The sequence below is a fragment of the Drosophila melanogaster genome, chromosome X, assembly GCF_000001215.4.
Source record: "Drosophila melanogaster chromosome X".
Taxonomy (NCBI): Eukaryota; Metazoa; Arthropoda; class Insecta; order Diptera; family Drosophilidae; genus Drosophila; species Drosophila melanogaster.
In genome coordinates, this window is record NC_004354.4 from 374,005 (window position 1) to 389,848 (window position 15,844).

Below are 15,844 nucleotides of genomic sequence, written 5' to 3' on the forward strand. Positions count from 1 at the left end.
GCACACTGCCAAGTTAAGTTTGCTAGCTTTAAACTAGTTTAGCAAATAAATATATTCGAACCTAATTAAAATGTAATAAAATCTATTGAAATTGTATTCCAATTTTATTATATAACGTGTATGAAAATAGTTTACTACTATACTCTTTACATCGTGCACACAAAAAATATGGGCTTCACCGCCGGTGCTTGTATTTGTATTCACTTTTGATTTCATATTTATTTCATCAAATTGCCACTGCGCACGCGCACGCCCAAAGGCAGCGACGCAAAGGGAAGATAAGAGACCTTGGTTTGATTTGAAAATTACTCAAAAAATCAAAAAACCTGGGCATCACCCAAGTAAAATATAAAAAAGGTATATAAGCTGCAAAACAGCAAAAACTGGTTGCAGCTGATGCCAATTAAATGTGGTCCAGTCCACATCGTTGTTTCCCATATCCGTGGTCCCGCATCCTCGAACTCGTTGTCATTGCCGCCGCGGTTACTTCAAATGGGAGACGCGCGCGTCCAGCGCCAACATGGCAGTCTTTTTTAAATTTATGATGAAAAAAATGAACACTGTCGCTTTTTTGAACTTTTAATTATACACAGGCAGGCGCGGGATATATTTTTCGGATGCTAAAAAGAATTTCGGAAGATACCATTCGGCTTAACCAGTAGCCAAATACACTTGCTGAAAATGTTTTCATCCCCTCGATGGTAGACTTTATTTAATTAAAATATAAGCATTGAAGAATTAACATCTTTGACTTTTGTTTTAAAAGTTTGCCCGCAGTTCCCACTTTTACTTGCAGTGCAGAATAGAAACCATCGCCCTTATTCGGAATTCCAAGTTTTTAAAGCCATTTGGCGAGAAATTATTAAATTCGCAGCGCTGCCACAGGATATTTGCATAAGAAATTAAGGCAATGAAATGTTATGACTGCGTTCATGACAGGCGACTTGCATTACTCCGCTGAAAACTCTTTTTCACAGCACAAATATTGCGGCTACTTTGAAGCTCTTCCGCTGAAAAGGAGATGCCGCCCCATTGCTAAAGCCAGTTGTTGGGATGTTGCCACCAGCAGCGGTGAACCGTAGTTAAACTGTATTCCTAGTCTCCATTGTGTCACTGATATGCATATAATTTTCGGGAGGACAATTGTGCAAGACGCAGGACGCAGCATGCGGCGTATGTCCAGAACACAATTTGCACGAAAAACAAAGCAAACACATCCTTTTTTGCACGTGGCCCAAGAATAATGCCAGAAAACAAAATTACATTGCCTTTGTGAACACAACAATAATAACGAACAGTAGTCAACGCAAATTGCATAAGACTTTGACTGCTAGAAGGGAACTGGCGTGAGCCGTTTAAGGCACTTCACAGGTTGCGCTCTACAGATGTGTGGTTCTCATTAACACTGAGGTCAGGTCGATTGTCCGGGATTTTTTTTCTTCCAACAACATTCGGCACTTTCAAGTTGGACAGCGTATTCAAAGAAAGTCAGTGGGTAGCACACAACTATTCCTCGGTTTGAACTATAGCTCCACAACTGTACTATCCATGTTTACCTCGAACGGGGACGTGGTTCGTTGTAAGCAATATTTCCAAAATCAAATGACGGGTCAGCAAAACCGTGCATATCCGCACTTCAGTGCCTGCCATGTTGCACCTAGTGGTATATGCACCGTTCAGTAAACAGACGAGACTTCCCTTGACTTCATTATTTAGGGAAACCGAAGTCCCTAGCCGACGTGCGTGTGAATTTATTAAAACAACAGCCTTCCTTCGCTGATTCTTTTTTTGATCCCTTCGGTTTCCTGATTCCCTCAATCCTCCAACTGGTATACGAAAATTCAATTAAGCAAATCGAACACATTTGATGCGTTTCTACGAAAAAGTCCTTTTTAATGGCCTAGACCTCCCGTTTTGTTCCTGCCCACACTTCTTTTTTTTAAAAACAGGTGGATCCCTTCAGAGTGGTGTAGAACTTGGAATTAATTAAACGTAAAAAAGGACGGGGAAGTGCGAAAAGGATTGAAAGGATTTCATTGTTATGTTGATGAGCAGGGATTGAAATAAAAATGTGGATCGTTCGTTCGGTGGGCGTCAAAATCGATTTTAAGTCGATTGCATTTATAGGATATTTCTTGCCCACATTTATTTATGTTCGTTTTGTATGGGTTGATCTACCAAAGGAGTTCCCCTTTTATACACCGTGTTTGCCTAGCTATGAAAACCGATATCGAATTTTAGGGATTTCAATTTCCGGATTTCGCAAGGCTTATGTAAATATTTAACCAACGGAACCAATCGATTCTATCAACAAAATGAGTCGTGGGAATAAATTCGATGGCAATGTCGTTAGTGGCTAAAATAAACCTTAAACAACGTTAGTAGAGGGTGCAGTTCTGGGTCCTTACACCGGTCGTAATCATGGCCTAACAAGCATCCTTTTCACGCTTCTGCGGCCCAAGATCAAAGAATTTCAAGCACCTGATCCGCCACATAAGGTGCTAAATGGGGCGTACTAATGGGATCAATGCAGCGCGATTCGAAATCAATTAACGACAAAAAGGAGAGCACAGTAGAATTACCGCAATCAAACAAAGGAATGGATCAGAAAGCCGCAGGATAGCTGGAAAGGCTCATTGAGAACCAGTCAATTGGATAATCGTGAATAATGATTTCAGGTCACAATTGTTGACTTGCGCAATAAATGAATACAATTAAAATGTCAGTGCACCAAAGAACTTGTCGACCAAATTGGGTCCTTAACAAATGAAAAACTTACACTTTGACGGCCCGAAAATAATTTTTAATATTATATTATGCAAGTGCATAATTGTATGTTAAATGCACAAAAAAACTAATTTTGAACTAAATTCATTGCAGATTTAATTTATCATGTAAAGCCGATCATATTCCTTTAAATTCAGCAATTTTAACAGGAATCAAATACACTTATTCAGCAAGCCATTACAATCCCCTCACTTGTCACCGAGACTCAACAGCTTTTTGGTTTGTTCAGATCGACTTGTCACCATGGCGCGCACTGCCAGTAAGCGGATTCTGCCACGGATTAATGTCGATCACTCCGGCAATCTTGTAAGCCGCCCGCTTTCGGAGGCAAGCAACAAGCAACTGGACAACATCACCACCCAGAAATAGTGTTTTTTAAGTGCGATCCACTCAAAAAAAAATGAGAATAGTATTATAGTATTATATTTGAATACTCTTCCGCATTTTTATAGACATAGAAAATTTACTTTTATGGTGCCTTGTTCAAGAATCCGGAGGTGCGAGATCGTTCAACGCCTCTTCTCGAACAAATTGCAGTTTTGCGTTTATTGGGCGAGGGTGGGGTCACGTTTGGCGGCTTGGTTCGTTAGCACACTTGCGGTTGTTGCTAAGTTAACAAAGACACTCCACGGAAACCCGAAAAATTGAAATCGAAAAACTGGCAGCCTGGCGAACGAAAAAAAAATAAAGAAAATAAACTAACCGACGCCATAGGGCGGCTGACAACAAAGCCAACGGCCACAGAACTCGCAGCACTTGTTAGCTCTCGGAATTTGAAAATGCAACATAATTGCGCTGATTATGAGCCACCATAAAATGCCATTAACAAGGCATCATCTCGGCCTTCCGAGAACGCGGTCCTTTATCCAACCGACCCCGCGACCTAAGGTCCACCCTTTCGCGATGCAGGGAGAAAGTGAATTGTGATCACAGCAGGCGTTTTTGTTTATATTGTTTACAAAACGTTTGACTCGCTTGCAGCTACAACTAGGACTCGGACTAATCTAAGGTACAAATCTGGTGTGTTTACATAGAAAATATGTTAACCAATTTTTGAGTGCATTTGCTTTTAGACCTTATTTTTAGAGGGCGGAGTTTATTTTAACCATAATAGTTCTATCGGGACTAACAATTACCAAATAGAGCAATAAATTTAAAAGTGTTGACTTTGATTTAGTTTTTAGAGGAGTATCCTTTTGTCCCCAAAGTCTAAAATGTAGAGCCTGAAGATGTATGATTTAATTATTGTTTTGGTTCGCTCCCGCTGAGTTTTAAACGCTCTAATGACCAAGTGGAAAATTGTTTAAATGCCTAAACGGTCAAGTTGCCAGATCGTGAGTATCGTGAGTACATGTAAGTCGCAACCAGAGCAGCGGATGCATAAATCGATATGAAAATCACCAATTATCTTATGCAATACAGCGACAGGCTCAGCGAGGGAGGAGGACATATACACAACACAGCAGACTTACAGACATTGACAACTTGTCGCGGTTCGAAGAACCGCATCGAAACGGAACGGAATGAATCGAAGAATCGCAAGCATGATGATATACAATAATCGTCCAGCGGCAGCGATCAGTGCATTGCGCTTTACGAGCAACTAACCAGAAGAAAAACGAGTTTAAATACAATCATTTTGAAGAAATAGGTGATTAAAGAATGCTCTTTTAAGTTAGCGTGTAAAAATAGGCGTATAAAAGGAACCGGAAACATTTAGAATTAGAATATTCAGAACAAAAAACAAAATGAAAATTACCATATTTGTGGAGCAACCTACATTATTGATTTATTTATTTAATGGATCCGATTGGTTTATTATATTTAATCCAGACATAAATATTTCTTCAATAGGTTTTTTTACATTTTCTGAGCAATATGTGACAAGTGTCATCGACCATACCCTACAAGGTCTAGAGGAGCTCGGATTTGATTTGGCTGGTCACTGATGCAAATGGTTGTGGCAGAACGATAACCGATGTCCACCAATACTTAGCTTCACAGAAAAGACGACGAGGCACTGCCACAAAAGCCCGTTAGTAAGGAGGAGGACGATGATGATGATGATGATGCTCGATAGCCGGTCAGCGATCTGTCTGAAGTCCCAGTGGACTGGCAAGCGGGGACTGGCGAATAAAGACTGGACAGAGGAGATCGAAGATCTGTGTGCATTTCCCTCTCAAATATACAATGGTATAATAAATTGAATGACATTCATAAATAAACAATATATTGCAGACTTGGTTCTCTCAATTCTCCTATATTGCTGCCTTCTTCGCTGCGTAGCGTTTAATGAAGACATTAAAAGTGCTACATCGCTTCTTTTCTCACTGTCTTGTCTTGCGATTTGGGGGAGCCATGAAATGGTTGCATTTCCTTTTTTTTTTTCTTTGCGAATTTTGTCTTTAAGAATTAAAGGCAAAAAAAAAAAAAACTACACCCCGAGAGCCCTAGCATCATCATTACCAACAATAACAAAAGCAAGTGCGCCCACCCATATGGGAACAGGGGAACATACAGGGGAACATATATAACGTATGTAGCTTGAAGAACAGAAGAACAGAACCAATACCAACCGGTAGCCAAGTTAATCCAGTTTGCTGGTTGACGGGGTCCATTATCCCAGGGACTAAGCCAAACTGATGTCTCATTTAACTAAGCAGCGGGACACCAATAACAAAATCAGCAGCCTGGCAAAAAATATAAACTTTTCAACCAAAATGCAATCATAATAAATGCGGTTGCTGCCTGGGTGGTGACGACATCCACAACACAACTACACAGAAAAGAATAAAAAAAATAATCATTGATAGATTGATGTGTCCAATATTATTTTTATAAATGAAAAACTGTTTTTAAATTTGATGGTAATATTTAGGGTTTGGTCAGAGATAGTTGCTCTTTTTTTTCGATTTTTTTTAATGAAAACTTATAAGTAAGACATGTAGTGCAAAATAATAATTTCTTAGAGACCCTTATCAAATTAAAGCGATATAGACAACTTAAATATCTGCGTCTCTTGCAAAACTGTAGCTGTATTTCTTTCTGTGCTGCGACTGCATATCCACAAGACTAAAAACAGAAGACCCTGCAGACAGCAGCCAAGGAACACAAGCCCAGTGCCTGCTCCATTTGACTACATGCTGGTTGTATTAACATATGTTTATAAACCCAGAGGATCGAGTTTTCGAGATTGGGATTGGGTTTTTGCCATGCAATCTTGATGAACTTAATTGACAACTTTTCGTCAGCGTTCAGTATGCGAATTATGATTGTTTTTATGCTAAATCAAAAAGAAGAAAAATAATGGAAAGTCAATGGAAAAAATCGACTTTATCCGCTGATTAATCCGTGCATTAGGTGAATGTATCGAATTAGTGGTCGAAACTCAAAGGGACCATGATGTGTATGGCACAGTTTTGTTTTTTATTGGTTGAGAGGTATTTATATAGAAGGGCCTGGTGATTAAAGGCACGTATTTTTCCTGGATAAATTTTCTTTTCAGATTCATGCCAAATGTATGCATCTATATGCGAATATGTGTATTAGCGTGTAACACGTCCTTACAAACTTGAAAAATCGAAGCGACGAAGTCAAACAGGCAAGAGTTACTAACAAACCAACAGGTAATCACATTTGGTACAATTGCAATTGCTAACTAGATCGCCAAAGTTCCAAATTGTTTGCCCTAAACCGCTTATCACACGCCTTTGAGTCAAGAATTTTAATTACCTTTGACAAATTCGTCAAAGGCGGAAATTCTGAAGTCGAAGGTCCAGGGCGATTTATTTTGCGCGTCCGCCTACATATCCGACTTCAATGGATTTGAGTGGTCCGAAATATGAAGACAATGAGCCAGGACACAAAGGATACAAAGCCGCTTGACAAGAGGAGATACAAAGCCATAAGTGTTTTTTCTCTGGATATTGTGACTCACGCCTGAGGCTAGCCAAAAAGTTGACCAGCTGGCAAATGGGATATTTTGAATTGGACAGCTCCTGGAATCCGGCAGGCCGAATGAAAAACAAAAGTGTAATTACCTTTGTACCGAATATATGGAGGGCGTGGTGCAGTAGTCGCCGACTGCCAAAGCCAGTGAAAGCCACAGCGCCACACGTCACAGTGGTCCCAGAACGAGGAATATGTGGAAAAAGTAACTGTATAAAATGGTTTTAAATCCTTGACTTTTATATTAAATGCCTTGATTGATTCGTAAATGTTTTATATAAGCCCTACATTGGCATTTAACGAAAATATTTTACTTAGTTCCTTGCAATTTAAAATTTATTTTTAGAAAATGTTTAATAGTAAAAAAAAATTTATTTGACCCCCCAATTAAAAAATAAGCCGTCTTGGTATGCAAACAATAATGGCAAAACGTGGCCCATGACAACCTAAAATATGACAAACTTGTGTGGGACAGCATATTTAAATAAAATAAAAATAAACCCGTACGGTCGTTCTCCAAGCACATTTAGTAACTAGTAAATAGACTCTTAACATACGTCACACCCACTGTCTTGTGTGATTCGGGATGAATGTGCGATGGGTTGGCCGGGATCCAAAACGAAATCACATTAAAAGAATTATGCATTTTCTCACGCTGCGCAGCATTTCGAATCTCGTATTTTAAACTGTCGCTCGCAGCCAAAGTCGTAATTAAACAAATTTCACATTTATTCCGAGAGACGTAAAAGTAAGAACAGGGAGCCACTAAAAGTTCTGAATTTTTTGAGCAATTTGCAGAATTATTTAATTGTCGGTGCAAACGACTTAATTATTTTGGCTGCCATCCCAGAATGCCTGGCGGTCATTTGGCTCTCTTATTCTTTTGATACTACTTTGAGTGCTGTTAAATTTTAAAGTTCTTTATTCTACAGCCATGAATTTGTGGACTGACTTTTGTGGTCAAGGTTTAAGGTTTCCAACAAACTCGCTTGCACACTGTTTTGCATGCAAACAAATCCGTAGACATGCACATATCCTGGCAGTCGGACCAGAAACGATCTGACCTGTAAAGTAAAACCCCTGGAAAATCTACCCATCATTGTGTTTTCTTGTTTTCCCAGCATCCGTTTTTCCTGGTAAGCCGGTTTTGAAATTTTGCCGACAACACAGATATAGGGGATATGGATGGAGAACCAGCTAGACCAACCAAAACCTGAAACAGATCGTAATGAAAATCTCACGCCTAAGAACATTGTTTAAGCTGCATTTAGTTGCGGCTTAGCCTCCAGGATTTCTTGCTTAATCTCAGCGGCAATCTCTAAGGAAATTTGCATCATTTGCGGTTGCGCGTATTACAAATTTCAAAGATCCCAAGCGGATCAGACCACCAAGACACCACCACCAGACGCATAAAACCGCCTTGGCTTACGTCTTCAAATCACCTGGACGATTATGACAAATGCATCTTCTAGGCATGGTTCGGTCCACAAACAGGACCAACAATCAAAAACTGTATGGAGTTTAATCAACTGAATGAAGTATTCTAATCTAAATTTAAATACTTAAATTTATATGTACATAATGTTTAATGTTTTATTTTAGACTGCCTTTCGTCATAAAGACAACGTAGAACTTTGCTTTTGATTTCGTTTTTCTGTTAGTGCATGAACATTTGAAATTTATTTGGTATTTTTTTTTACATTTTTATGCTTAGTATCAGTCTTGTACTTCCCCCATCGTCAACTTTCTTTCCAACAGGAATCCACTGATTAACCCCCTATCTTCCTATTAAGCTTATGAAACTGCTTCTGTTCCGAATTCAGATTCAAATTACTAATCGGCGCAAGCTGCAAAAATCGTTGCACATGTCGGGGCGTTTTCGTCTACTTGATTTTGATTCAGTTCGCCTGATCCCGCTGATATATAGTTCCTGCTCATTCGGATACGACTCTTATGTCACTGGGTTAAGGGTTCGTATTTATTTTGCGTGCGTTCAATGCTGCAGATGCATTTTGATTTTGTCTGTCGCACCCATTCCTTTACACTTAAAAAATAAATTGTCAAGTGTAAAGATCTTTAAAACATACCTACAAATTATGAATTATGGATTATGAATTCCGCAATTCGATTTAGAAAGAAAAAACTTTATGAAAATAGAAATATTTTGCCAAAGGAAAATAGCTGTATTCTGGAGCATTCCATTGGTACATAAATGACATTAAAAACAAACATATCAAAACATTTTCAGGTGTATCCCTGCTATAGGTTTTATACCCTTTTATGTCAGCGAGCAGCTGACGTTCTGCCGCCTAGTGTAAATTAATATTTTTTCCATGTTCCTTGCCTGAGTGTTCCTTCAACGTACGTATAGGCAACTGTGTATTTTAAGGCGTCTTATCACTCGAGACAGGCACACGCGTTGTACATGGCACGTCTTCCTGTTGCAGTTGCAGCTTGTCCAGGACACGCGTGTGTGTCCTTGGCTACCTCACGGAAACGGACCCAAAATACCGCAGCGAAAGATACAAATACTTGAATTCGTGTTTGTCTATTTGTTTGCACGTCCTTACTCTAGTCCGTATGTGTTTGCTCAGCTTTCTTCGATGGAACATATCAATATGCGATGAAATCTGGTGGGGATCTAGCTAAAAAAAAAAATTTGAACCAAAATAGGAGAAAACATTCACGTCTTAGGGACCACTGCAATGATGATAAAAGGTTTAATTACCTACACCTCATCTATCATACATTACTGTGCACGGAAAGAAAAACATATGACAAAATTCGTGAGAAGCAAAAATTATTACTGTAATTGATACCGAATAATTAAATTATTGCGGCAATTTCCAGTTCCATTTCGAAGATCCTCGATCGATGGAAATATACAGTTTACAACCTGCCAATCTGCGCACGAATATCGACCTCGACTGTGCCACAATAATCGATTATAATTTCCGTCCGTCCAAGACACTCATTTTCCATGTTGGAAATTAATTAATGTGTAAAAATGTGCATTAAAATCAATAAAATCATAAATAAGTATTTACAACGATCGATCTTGGAACTCCATATCAAAACCAATAAGAACTCGATCCGCCCGCCAATTACTCACCAATCAAACAAGCTTGACAACAATTGCCATTGAATGAAAGCGCGGTGGCCGCCTAATTGGCAACAGCAATGTGTCCTTGCGCTTGACAAATTCCATTGGGTCCGAGACAAAATAGCAATAGCAGACTGGAAGAGTAGGAAAATAGCAAAGCAGCAAGGGAGCCAGCCGACAAAAGCTATAAAATGCTTTTGTTCTCAACCGCAGATGGGTGGGACCGACAAGTGTTTAATCGTTGCTAATTATACCAACTAGACGGAGTCGCAGATCGGGTAGCGATCGAATAAGTTGCAGTCAAAATACTGAGCAAATATTTGCAAAACGGAAGAATTTTCACCTTAGGTAAAAATGATGTAGTAGTGTAGTGTATAATTTCAAACATATAAACTTGAAAAATAATATCTTTTGAAATTTGGCTTCACAAGTGAAATAAATTAGCAAACTTATAAATTGGTCCATAGATAGTACATGGTAGTAACTTCATTTGTTATTGATATTATTCGAGTATCGTGTTCCTTAATTTGAAAACAAATAGTAACTACTAGAAACCCCATTTTTTCCAGTGTGCAGTCTGCGCGTGTCAATGTCAGTGAAGTGGACCAGAGTTGGCCTTGCTGGAATGTCAAGCGTCAATTTAATTATGGGAACAATACAAATTGCAGAGGCTGCGGAAAAATGATTATGTCGCCGGTCGCTTGGCAAGCAGCCAACAAATTACCGCAGCCCAACGGTAATGGTCACATCGGTCTGATAAAGAGCCAAACGAGCCATAATAACAAAAATTACAAAAAGCAGCTAAAGGTTTAAAAATCCTAGAAGGCAAAAGAAAATCAACAGCCGGCGGAGCGACAAATTAACACATAAATTCTAGGATATCGCAGCAATGGCTATCCAATTAATAATATGTTAGTAAACTGGCACGATGACATCGCCAGATACACGTAATGCAGTCGCATACATACATGTGTATGCGTACATATAAGCTAAAGTGAGCTCAAATCCACTGAGGTTGTTCAGATCAAGATCTGGCGACTCGTCGGTCGGCTCAGCGATCATTGATCATCGTCTGTAGTTGGGGAAACGGTTTGGGTTTGCCCGTGGAGTATCGGAGGTGCAAGGCTTTGGCGGCAAGTCTTGCAATCACGATCAACCTGCTGCCACGATCAGTTATTCCCCGCTGCTTCGGCTCACAGAATGTGATTCGAAAATTTAATTTTAATTAAATTGTTGAGTGCTTAAGCTGCCGCGCAAAAGTTGCCATTTAGTTGGAATCCTCACTTATTCGTGTGTTACTTCATTTAGGGGCCCTTACAATAATCGAGTCCACATTTTATGATAACATCAATGCAACAACGGTTTATTAAAGTGTCCTGGATTGCAAAACATTTTTCTTTTTAAGTAACATCTTTGTAACACTCAATGGGTTAGTCAAGATCGTACAAATTTTTGGGTAATCATTTAACGCAAGCTTTTTTGAAATTTGTTGAATTTTATTATTTAATTTGGTGAATTAATATGTACAAATCCTTTGACATTGTACTGAGACAATATGAAGACAAAACATTATGATGTATAGGGCAATTGTATTTAAAATATTTTTAAAAAATCTGTAATTATAGATCATAGTAACCTTTTGGACTTTTTTACACATAAAAGTGGACCCAAAAACCTCTACACTTGTTCCTTAGCGCTTGTTCCTTAAACAAACGGATGTCAGACAAATGGAAACGACCATTATCGAAGGGTCCATCAAAGGATATCGGAGGACACAAAGATAAACAAAAGGTGGGCTCCATCAAAGTCCGTTGCACATACCAACAAACAATGCATCGAAACAGCAGCAACACTCGAATGTGGCACTTGTAGCTTGATTGACTTATCAAAGGGAGCCAGAACCAGAGCCAAAAAGAGGAGTAGTTGTTGAAATGAAGTGTTGACAAGTGGCAAGTCGAAGGAATGTGTGCCGTGCTTGAATCAATGAGCCGAGTGATGACAGCTGAGGAGGATCGCAGGTGGGAAAAGGAATTGCGGGTTGCATGAATGAGTGAGTGAGCTTCGCCGCTACGTGTTGCATGCACCGCAGCCCCATATGGAATTGAGTTTTCAGAGTCTGAATTATGTGCACGCATTGTGCGCACGTCATGACAGCCAACTGCTTACCAGAAGCGCAGCCCGAAGCAAGCCAGCAAGCTACCAACATGCACATTCAGATTCAGATTTCAGAGTTCCAGCACTTGTGCAACAACGCTTCACAGTTTCGAATGAAATTTACAACAAGTGCAGCAGGCAGAAATGCTAAGGAGACACGGGACTTCGACATGGAGATGGAGTAACCAACCTGAAAAGTTGGGAAAACTGCACAGGGAAAAATGGGCTAAAACGTACGATGGCACCCAGATTTGGGAGTACGCTGTTTTGCGAACTTGGAACTCGAAAGTAAAAAAAAAATTACATTATTAGTCCTGTTTTCTTCCTTATATTAAGAGCACGAGCTTTATAATTTTTAGTGGAGTTCATGGCCTGTTTTTTCGGTGTGTAAATCAGAAGTTGAATACGTTGTCGCTTTGTGATTTATGATGTGCTTCAAAAAGATTCAGAGTCAGCACACCAAGTGCTCGGTGAAAACGGCAGCCTCAACGGCAACATTAATTTCGACATCAAGTAAAATGGCATTGATCGACTAAAAAGCTATGTTGTGACAAGCGACCCATAAAAGCACCTTCCCCTTTTTACTCTTTTTTTTCATTTAAATTTTGCCAACGCAAATTATTTATTGAATAATACGTAAAGTTCGGTCATGTAAAAGCTAGCAGGCTGAACTCGACAATGACCGAACTTTATTTCAATTACATAACTCTATCAATTTGTTAGCCTAAGGTGCGGATTCAAGCGGTCCTTTTGCTATGCCTGAAAGCACTGCGAAAAATGATCGTAAATAAACTGATACATTAACATCTTTCGCAATGCGTTTAAAATCTATTATGCTGGCGTGGACTTCCACTGGCAAAACGCACTGCGCTTCTGCATCAATTTTTCGGCAATCACTTAATCTGTAAAGTAGCAAAAACAGGCTAAACTGATCGCTTTTAAATGATTTCGGCTGCCGCTGCGACGGCGGCGATGAACGAATTTATTGCAACAACGCACACTATAATTGGACCGAGCGGATCGGATATGTCAAGAGATCGAAGGGACGGAAGATCGCCAGATCTGGAAGATCATGAGCCTGCGATCGATCGGATCCTTAAATTTTATTATTGCTGCTACGTTGGTGTGCCTGTTGCTGCCCGTTTTTTATTTAATTTTTTGGATATTGCCGTTGGTGATCCCATTGTTTCACTACATGACAACAGAGCCATAACAATAAGCGAGGCGATTGAAATTAAGATGCTCTGCAAAAGTGGCCACCACCGGAGATCGGAAACTCATTCAGAATACAAACTTTCGGCGTGCAATATATCACGTTCTTTATTAGCAAGCCGATGAGACAAAAGCCCCTGCTGTAATCGATTAAATTGGTTCGCATTCGGTGTTTCGTAAATTAGTGCGGAGTCAGAGATATTGTCAATCGTAAAAAAAAATGAAAACAAAAAATTACGATCAATCGACGTTAGCGGGGACTATCAAGACTATGTAGAAGTCGTTTTTCGAACGAAAATACCGACAAGTGCGATATGCCATCGCGATGATCAATAATAAATGAGTTCACTTTGCTCGATGGTCAAATCATCGATGGGCAAATATTTAATGAAACCCATAAACTGACACTCGCCTCCTCCTTGGAAGCCTGCCGATCTGATCAAATCGCCAAAAGCAATCGACGACAAGCGGTGCATATAAAATTCATCAAAACGTTATTAAAATGTTGGCAAAAGGTACAAAGTTATAAATTTTAAATACAAATACAGGGGTGAGAATCGATCAGCGGGGATCGATAATCTCCAGGCCCTGGCATACTTTTGCTAACGCTAATTTAAATGGCGATCGACGAACGGTGTTTTCGCCGGAATAAGCCCGCCGCATAATTTGCATATCAGCTTAATGTAAGAGCAGGATCTGCACTTTGTAAGGACCGGCGTTATCGCGTCGGCGATCATGTCATGAGGACAAAACTGCATAAATGCCGGGCACTCGGATACCCAGCCTTGGTTTGATGGTATTGGAGGTCTTTAAGGTCTTTAAGGGGAAGATCCAGTTTTTTCCCTAGATGCCACAGGCTGACACTTTAATTTTCAATTACAACAAATTGCCTATAATGTCTATGCTTATCGCCCCAAAGTGTGCGCCCTGTGGTTCTAAAAAATGCTGGCTAATTGCGGTCCTCCACATCAATTCGAATGACAGAAGGAAATAAAAAGTTTAAAATTGAATCCTCTCTTATCGAAATCCGTCCAATTTAAAATCAATTCATCAAAATAAAAAGTTACAATTGATTTTCGGTGGCTATACCCTATGTGGCTCTTTCGCTCTGAATTTTGTTGCTCCTCCGAGTTCCAGGATCCATAAATAAATGTAGATTAGTCGCCGCGCGTGCAGCACATCCGGCCAAATGCTGTGCAACCTCATCAAAATGTGCAAAAAATTACGATAGGGAGGCGTAGGTCCTAAGCTGAAGAAAACTCAAACATACGATGTGCCCTACTATAATAATAAAATGGCATAGGGAGCATTGCCTACAGGCAGAGAAAAAAATTACGAAGACGATGGATAAATACGTACGGGTTTCAAAGAGATTTATTAATCGTTTGAATAAAATAAGCAGTAAAGTCACCATTTTTAGTTAACCCCGATTGCTTTTCTAATTGAAACACCTAATTATAAACCAATAACTAAATTAGCAGTGCTACGGTATGACCACGTTTTTTTCTGTTCGTGCAGCCCCCAGTTTTTAGTCTACAGATTAGTTTTCTGTATTGGTAGTGCGTCTTCGCCGGTGATCGATGTGGAAATAATTTTAAAATATACGGTCGTCGCCCTGTTTCTTAGTCGCAGAACCAAAGCACAAGTGTTTAGCTACCTGTTTCAATGGTCAAAAGGGAGCCTTGTTTTGTCATTAGTTTGCAGGTTAAGTACTTTGGCATGTACAGTCACAGAAACCATTAAGCCCCGTGGTCGTCCTGCTCTCTTCGGGAACTGGGAGCTTCAAATAAATAAGTAATAAAGGAAATGTTCTCAATTTGTTCACACCTTTTCCGAGACTGATGCCCGCGGCGCTACTGATCCGTAGATGGAATCCGCAAATTCAGCTCCAAACTCGAAATAACCATAGAAGGCAAACGCCTCCGCACGAAAGTGGATCCAACGTGACCCTACGTTAATCCAATTTAGGCTTATAAATTATGACCATGAATACTCAAATAACAAATCGCTTTATTAACCAAGGCAAACATTTATCGCAAAAAGTATAAATATTTGTTATTGCACAAAGCAATTCCCCATCGTAGCCCTCACCTTAAGCCCCATTCCCCAAAATCCATGGCTTAGCAGTGCTCGTGTGCTCCGACTATAAGATACCCATTACTCAATTAATTTGTTCATGTTAGGGGAGGCTGAGATCAGTCGCCAATTAATCTTTTGCGGTTATAGAGTGGGATCGATTAACACTTGAAATGATCTCATGAAGAGGTATGCACAAATTCTGCATGTCTAATCCTGTTTTAGACAGTGCCTTCGATCTGCAAATAATATAAATATACCCTTCAACTTTACTAGTAACGGCTATAACGAGTCGCAAACCACAGGAAAGAACCAATTCATGGTGTGGCGATGACAATCAGCAGCCAAACGCAGGGAAACGAAACCTCTTCCTTGGGATGGGGTGCAAGATGTACTGGGCACCCAATAGTGAATTTGTAGGGTCACAAAAAAAAACTTATTCTTACACTCCTCACCATTTTTTTGCTTTCAAAGTATATGATGTTTTGCAATAATAAAATTATTGTGAGCGGATATATTTAGCAAGAGAAATTTTGAACATAAGATTGGTTGGGAATAATTTAA

The 15,844-nt window shown here is 39.6% G+C and overlaps 1 protein-coding gene and 2 long non-coding RNA genes across 5 annotated transcripts in view; 2 read left to right on the forward strand and 1 right to left on the reverse strand.

Moving 5' to 3' along the window:
* CG32816 (uncharacterized protein) overlaps positions 1–15,844 on the reverse strand; it is a 154,151-nt gene that overhangs the window by 57,429 nt on the left and 80,878 nt on the right. The gene's annotated exons all lie outside the window — the stretch shown is intronic.
* lncRNA:CR44751 (long non-coding RNA:CR44751) lies at positions 2,983–3,638 on the forward strand. 2 transcript variants are annotated; one of them, NR_123756.1, is made up of 1 exon: positions 2,983–3,638. It is a non-coding gene; the product is annotated as a long non-coding RNA:CR44751 (long non-coding RNA). The 2 variants fall into 2 exon arrangements; NR_123757.2 differs by having other exon boundaries at positions 2,983–3,225.
* lncRNA:CR44752 (long non-coding RNA:CR44752) lies at positions 11,554–12,270 on the forward strand. Its single transcript, NR_123758.1, has one exon. It is a non-coding gene; the product is annotated as a long non-coding RNA:CR44752 (long non-coding RNA).